The sequence below is a fragment of the Triticum urartu genome, chromosome 5, assembly GCF_003073215.2.
Source record: "Triticum urartu cultivar G1812 chromosome 5, Tu2.1, whole genome shotgun sequence".
NCBI lineage: Eukaryota > Viridiplantae > Streptophyta > Magnoliopsida > Poales > Poaceae > Triticum > Triticum urartu.
Genome location: NC_053026.1, coordinates 37,785,842 through 37,794,280, shown reverse-complemented (window position 1 = coordinate 37,794,280; position 8,439 = coordinate 37,785,842).

Below are 8,439 nucleotides of genomic sequence, written 5' to 3'. Positions count from 1 at the left end.
GTATGTACTCATATCGGGCATATTGTGTGTATGATTGAAATGCTTGGTATGAGTAGGATCCGACAATCTAGTGGTTTATCCTTGGCAGCCTTTCTTATGGGGAAATGTAGTCGAGTGTTCCTCGAGCCATAGTAGTCCGCTACAGCCCGGTTCACCGGAGTCCTGCTAGCCCAGCACTACTGTTCATGGCACTTGACTGGCCGGCATGTGTTTTACTTCGTTCCTATGTCTGTCCCTTCAGGGAAATGTCACGCGGTGACTTCCGGAGTCCTGCATAGCCTGCTACAGCCCAGGTTCCCCGTAGTCCTGTTAGCCCCGTGCTACAGCCCGGAATCACTCGCTGATGACCGACATGCTCGATGTGATTCTTGTATGCCTGTCTCCATAGGTCTGTGCCACTTTGGGTTCACGACTAGCTATGTCGGCCCGGGTTCTCTGTCATATGGATGCTAGCAACACTATCATATACGTGGGCCAAAAGGTCCAAACGGTCCCGAGCCATGGTAAGGCGACACCCGTGGAATACCGTGTGTGAGGCCGCAAAGTGATATGAGGTGTTACCGGCTAGATCGATGTGGCTTGGAATCGGGGTGCTGACACATACATAAAAGGATTCAGAGAAGATTCAAATATTATTCATAGATAGACTTGATCATAAACCCACAATTCAATGGTCTCAACAAACACACCGCAAAAAGAAGATTACATCGAATAGATCTCCACAAGAGATTGGGAGAACTTTGTATTGAGATCCAAAGAGAGAGAAGAAGCCGTCTAGCTACTAACTATGGACCCGAAGGTCTGAGGTAAACTACTCACACTTCATCAGAGAGGCTATGATGATGTAGAAGCCCTCCGTGATGACGGCCCTCTTCCGGCGGAGCTCCGGAACAGGCCCCAAGATGGGATCTCGTGGATACAGAAAGTTGCGGTGGTGGAATTGGGTTTTTGGCTCCTGTTCTGATCGTTTGGGGGTACGTGTGTATATATAGGAGGAAGGAGTACGTCGGTGGAGCTCCGAGGGGCCCATGAGGTAGGGGCGCTCCCTAGGGGGGGCCCACCCTCGTGACCGCCTCTTTTGTTCCTTGGAGCAGGGTCCAAGTCTCCTGGATCACGTTCGGTGAGAAAATCACGTTCCTGAAGGTTTTATTCCGTTTGGACTCCGTTTGATATTCCGTTTTCTTCGAAACACTGAGGCAAAAAGCAGTAATTCTGGGCTGGGCCTCCGGTTAATAGGTTAGTCCCAAAAATAATATAAAAGTGGAAAATAAAGCCCAATATAGTCCAAAACAGTAGATAATATAGCATGGAGCAATCAAAAATTATAGATACGTTGGAGACGTATCAGGCATCCCCAAGCTTAATTCCTGCTCGTCCTCGAGTAGGTAAATGATAAAAAGAGAATTTTTGATGGGGAGTGCTACTTGGTATAGTTTCAGTGCAAACCTTCTTAATTGTGATATGAATATTCAGATTAGAAAGATTCAAGACAAAAGTTTATATTGACAAAAAAATAATACTTCAAGCAAACTAACAAAGCAATTATGTCTTCTCAAAATAACATGGCCAAAGAAAGTTATCCCTACCAAATAATTTAGTCTGGCTATGCTCTATCTTCACCACACAAAATATTTAAATCATGCACAACCCCGATGACAAGCCAAGCAATTGTTTCACACTCTAACTTTTTCAATCTTCACGCAATACACAAGCGTGAGCCATGGACATAGCACTATAGGTGGAATAGAATGGTGGTTGTGGAGAAGACAAAAAGGGAGAAGATAGTCTCACATCAACTAGGCGTATCAACGGGCTATGGAGATGCTCATCAATAGATATCAATGTGAGTGAGTAGGAATTGCCATGCAACAGATGCACTAGAGCTATAAGTATATGAAAGCTCAAAAAGAAACTAAGTGGGTGTGCATCCAACTTGCTTGCTCATGAAGACCTAGGGCAATTTGAGGAAGCCCATCATTGGAATATACAAGCCAAGTTCTATAATGAAAGATTCCCACTAGTATATGAAAGTGTTAACATGAGAGACTCTCTACTATGAAGATCATGGTGCTACTTTGAAGCACAAGTGTGGTAAAAGGAATAACATGAGAGACTCTCTAACATGAGAGACTCTCTACTATGAAAGTGATAGCATGAGAGACTCTCTACTATGAAGATCGTTGTCCCTTGTCTCTTTTTCTCTCATTTTTTTATTTGGGCCTTTTCTCCTTTTTTGGCCTCTCTTTTTTTTCGTCCAGAGTCTCATCCCGACTTGTGGGGGAATCATAGTCTCCATCATTCTTTCCTCACTGGGACAATGCTCTAATAATGATGATCATCACACTTTTATTTTTCTTACAACTCAACAATTACAACTCGATACTTAGAACAAAATATGACTCTATATGAATGCCTCCGGTGGTGTACCGGGATATGCAATATGACAATGATGGAGTGTGTCATAATAAACGAAACGGTGGAAAGTTGCATGGCAATATATCTCGGAATGGCTATGGAAATGCCATAATAGGTAGGTATGGTGGCTGTTTTGAGGAAGGTATATGGTGGGTGTATGATACCGGCGAAAGGTGCGCGGTATTAGAGAGGCTAGCAAAGGTGGAAGGGTGAGAGTGCGTATAATCCATGGACTCAACATTAGTCATAAAGAACTCATATACTTATTGCGAAAATATAGAAGTTATCAAAGCAAAGTATTACGCCCATGCTCCTAGGGGGATAGATTGGTAGGAAAAGACCATCGCTCGTCCCCGACCGCCACTCATAAGGAAGACAATAAATAAATAAATCATGCTCCAACTTCATCACATAACGGTTCACCATACGTGTATGCTACGGGAATCAGAAGCTTCAACACAAGTATTCTTTAAATTCACAACTACTCAACTAGCATGACTTTAATATTATCACCTCCATATCTCAAAACAATTATCATGCTTCAATCTTTTCTTAGTATTCAACACACTCAAAATAAAGTTTCACAGATCTTGAATACCAAGCATATTATTATTAAGCAATTTACCATGCTATTAAGAGACTCTCAACATAATTTAAGTGAAGCATGAGAGATCAATAGTTTCTTTAAAACAAATGCACCACCGTGCTATAAAAGATCTAAGTGAAGCACATAGAGCAAAATTACATATCTCAAAAGATATAAGTGAAGCACATAGAGCAAAACTACTTAGCTCAAAATATATAAGTGAAGCACATAGAGCAAAACTACTTAGCTCAAAAGATATAAGTGAAGCACATAGAGTATTGTATCAAATTTTAGTTCATGTATGGCTCTCTCAAAATGTGTGTACAGCAAGGATGATTGTGGCACACTAACAAACAAAGACACAAATAATATAAGACGCTCCAAGCAAAACACATATCATGTTTGTAACGCCCGGATAATCAAGCTACAGTAACCTCTGCTAATGATGCCTCGTCACCACTCTTACTATTGTAAACCTCACGATGATTCAATCCCATTCGAATTCAAATTTCAAAATCAAAGCAAACAATAAAAGTTTTTTCAAAATTTAAACCAAAAGTGTTCGGGAGATGCCATATTTTACATAGGTCAATATGGTGTAATAAACACAATTTTATAAACTGCCTAAGTATTTTAAAATAAATAAAGACAGAAAAGGAAAATAAATAAAAGAAAGAAACTAACAAAAAAAAGAGAAGAAAGAGGGAACCCCCTCCCACGGCCTACTGGCCCAGTGGGCCGGCCCCTTCGGGCGCAGGCCCAACCGGCCTTCCCCCCCCCCCCCCCTCCCCCCCCCCCCCCCCCCCCCCCCCCCCCCCCCCCCCCCCCCCCCCACTCGCCCCACCCCGCTCGCCCCACTCGCTCCCTCCCCCTCCCTCCGATCCAGTTCTGGATCGGGATCGGGCCGACGCCCCGCACCCCCCCACAACGCTGCCGCCCCGTCGGCCTCATCCCGACCCCGCCGCCTCTCCGTGGACGCCGCCATCGCCCCGCGTGCCTCGGCCTCCTCCTCGCCCCGTGCCGAGGCCGCCGTTTCAGCGCCGCGCCCCCGACCTCGTCGCCCGCCGCCCTCGTCGCCGGACCGCCCCGTCGCCGCCGAACGCCTCCTCGTCCTCCTCCTCGCCGGTCTTCCCCGACCGCCCCCGAGCCCACTGCCCCGTTGCCCTACTCCCCCCCCCGTGAGCCCCCCCCTTCGCCCTCCTCTGCCCCTAGGTCGCCTCGGCAGTCGCCGCTCGACGCGCTCCGGCGCCACCGTCGCCCGCGCCGGGCCGTCCCGCCCCCGGCCCCTCCCCGCTTCCCCGTGCGGCTCCCCTGCCGCGGCCGCCGCGCCCTTCCCCCCTGGTCCCAGCCACCGCCGCACCCGCACCGGCCCGGCCGCGCCCCCACCTCCAGCCTGCGCCGCCCCGCTCCGATCCGTCGCCGTGGCCGACGCCCCACTGGGCGGCCACGGGTGCACGCCCGGGCGCCCACTGCCCGCGAGAACCCGCGCCCGATAGGCCCCCTGGGCCACTGACACGGGGGCCCCATGGCCCCAGAACGTTTTATAAAAAAAAGGAATTAAAATAAAAATAAAAATAAAATAAATATAATTAATAGAAATAAAAATGATTTAATAAAATTAATTAAGTTAATTAATCCGGTTTAATTAATTTAATTAACTAGTTAAGTTTAATTAAACTGTAATTAGATTAACCTAAACCCTAATTAACCTAATTAGAGGATGACAGGTGGGTCCCCCCTGGACCCACATGTCAGGTTGACCAAGTCAACTCTGTTGACTGCCGATGTCAGCATGACATCATGCTGAGGTCATTAAATCATTTTCGAATTAATTAAATAATTAATTAAGTCCCAGAAATTAATAAAATCTTTAGAAAATCATATCTTTTAATCCGTAACTCGGATTAAAATATTTTCAACATGAAAGTTGCTCAGAACGATGAGACGAATTTGAATACGCAACCCGTTTATCCGCCACGCATCCCTAGCATAGCGAACACGCAACTTTCCCCCTCCGGCTCCTCTGCCCGAAAACGCGAAACACCGGTATACTTTCCCGGATGTTCCCCCCTTCACCGGTATCACCTCATACCGCGTTAAAGCACCTCTAACGCCGTAACTTGTCTTGTCATGCATCACTATGCATATGCTTGCATTATATTCATTGTTTCTTCCCCCTCTTCTCTCTCTAGACACCGAGACCGACGCCGCTGCTACCCCGTACGACTACGGTGTTGACGACCCCTCTCTCTTGCCAGAGCAACCAGGCAAGCCCCCCCCCTTTGATCACCAGATATCGCCTACTCTTCTCTATACTGCTTGCATTAGAGTAGTGTAGCATGTTACTGCTTCCCGTTAATCCTATCCTGATGCATAGCCTATCCTTGCTACTACTGTTGTTACCTTTACCTGCAATCCTAATGCTTAGTATAGGATGCTAGTTTATCATCAGTGGCCCTACATCCTTGTCCGTCTGCCATGCTATACTATCGGGCCGTGATCACTCGGGAGTTGATCACGGGTATATACTATATACTTTATACATGATACGTGTGGTGACTAAAGACGGGTCGGCTTGAGGAGCACCCGCGAGTGGAGTTTTGAGGCGGAGCGGCAGGGCAGGTTCCGACCACCTAGGAGAGAGGTGGGCCTGGCCCTGGTCGGTGTTCGCGGATACTTAACACGCTTAACGAGATCTGGGTATTTGATCTGAGTCTAGCCATTTGGTCTATACGCACTAACCATCTACGCGGGAGTAGTTATGGGTATCCCGGCGTCGTGGTATCAGCCGAAGCCTTCGTGACGTCAGCGACTGAGTGGCGCGCGCCGGATTGGACTGGAAGGCCACTAGGCTAGGTCTGCTTTCGGCCTCGTTCGCAACGTGCAGGTGTGCTAAGGGCGATGGGCCCAGACCCCTGGGCGCTTAGGTTTAGACCGGCGTGCTGACCTCTCTGTTGGTCTAGGTGGGGCTGCGACGTGTTGATCTTCCGAGGCCGGGCATGACCCAGGAAAGTGTGTCCGGCCAAATGGGATCGAGCGTGTTGGGGTATGTGGTGCACCCCTGCAGGGAAGTTTATCTATTCGAATAGCCGTGATCTTCGGTAACAGGACGACTTGGAGTTGTACTTTGACCTTATGACAACTAGAACCGGATACTTAATAAAACACACCCTTCCAAGTGCCAGATACAACCGGTGGTCGCTCTCTCACAGGGCGACGAGGGGAGGATCATCGGTTAGGATTATGCTATGTGATGCTACTTGGAGGTCTTCAGCCTACTCTCTTCTATATGCTGCAAGACGGAGGCTGCCAGAAGCGTAGTCTTCGATAATACTAGCTATCCCCCCCTTATTCCGGCTTTCTGCAGTTCAGTCCATATATGATACCCTTATTCCATTTGATACCATTGCATACATATGTAGTATAGCTCCTTGCTTGCGAGTACTTTGGATGAGTACTCACGGTTGCTTTCTCCCTCTTTTCCCCTATCCCTTTTACCTGGTTGTCGCAACCAGAGGTTGGAGCCCAGGAGCCAGACGCCACCGTCGACGACGACTCCTACTACACCGGAGGTGCCTACTACTACGTGATGCCCGCTGACGACGACCAAGAGTAGTTAGGAGAATCCCAGGCAGGAGGCCTGCGCCTCTTTCGATCTGTATCCCAGTTTGTGCTAGCCTTCTTAAGGAAAACTTGTTTAACTTATGTCTGTACTCAGATATTGTTGCTTCCGCTGACTCGTCTATGATCGAGCTCTTGTATTCGAGCCTTCGAGGCCCCTGGCTTGTAATATGATGCTTGTATGACTTATTTTATTTGTAGAGTTGTGTTGTGATATCTTCCCGTGAGTCCTTGATTTTGATCGTACACATTTGCGTGTATGATTAGTGTACGATTGAATCGGGGGCGTCACAATGTTGGTGAATAAAAATATAGCTCCAAGTAAAGTTACCAATAGAAGTAGACGAAAGAGGGGATGCCTTCCGGGGCATCCCCAAGCTTTGGCTTTTAGGTTTCCTTAGATTATCTTGGAGGTGCCATGGGCATCCCCAAGCTTCGGCTCTTGCCACTCCTTGTTCCATAATCCATCAAATCCTTACCCAAAACTTGAAAACTTCACAACAGAAAACTTAAAGCAGAAAACTCGTGAGCTCCGTTAGCGTAATAAAACAAAAGACCACTTCAAGGTACTGTAATGAACTCATTCTTTATTTATATTGGTTTTAAACCTACTTTATTCCAACTTCTCTATGGATTATAAACTATTTTACTAGCCATAGATTCATCAAAATAAGCAAACAACACACGAAAAACAGAATCTGTCAAAAACAGATCAGTCTGTAGTAATCTGTATCTAGCGCAAGATCTGGAATCCCAAAAATTCTTAAATAAATTGCTGGACGTGAGTAATTTATCTATTAATCATCTTCAAAAAGAATTAACTAAATAGCACTCTCCAAATAAAAATGGCAGCAGTTCTTGTGAGCGCTAAAGTTTCTGTTTTTTACAGCAAGTTCAACAAGACTTTCCCCAAGTCTTCCCAACGGTTCTACATGGAACAAACACAAAAAACACAACCAAAACAGAGGATAAACAATTTATTTATTACTAAACAGGAGCAAAAAGCAAGGAATAAAAATAAAATTGGGTTGCCACCCAACAAGCGCTATCGTTTAATGCCCCTAGCTAGGCATAACAAGCAAGAATAGATCTAGGTATTGCCATCTTTGGTAGGCAATCCATAAGTGGCTCTCATGATAGTTTCATATGGAAATTTTATTTTCTTTCTTGGAAAGTGTTCCATGCCCTTTTTTAATGGAAATTGAAATCTAATATTCCCATCCTTCATATCAATAATCGCACCAACCGTTCTAAGGAAAGGTCTACCAAGAATAATAGGGCAAGAAGGATTGCAATCTATATCAAGAACAATGAAATATGTGGGCACATAATTCCTATTTGCAACAATAAGAACATCATTAATCCTTCCCATAGGTTTCTTAATAGTAGAATCCGCAAGATGCAAGTTTAGAGAGCAATCATCAAAATCGCGGAAATCTAGTAAATCACACAAAGTTTTGGGGATAGTGGAGACACTAGCACCCAAATCACACAAAACATAAAACTCATGATCTTTAATTTTAATTTTAATAGTTGGTTCCCACTCATCATAGAGTTTTCTAGGGATAGAAACTTTCAACTCAAGTTTTTCTTCATAAGATTGCATCAAAGCATCAACAATATGTTCGGTGAAGGCTTTATTTTGACTATAAGCATGTGGAGAATTTAGCACGGATTGCAACAAGGAAATACAATCAATTAAAGAGCAACTTTCATAATTAAATTCCTTGAAATCCAATATAGTGAGTTTAGCAACATCTAGATTTTTATTTCTTTCAATCCCACTTTCATCAATTTCATCATAACGATCTAAATAA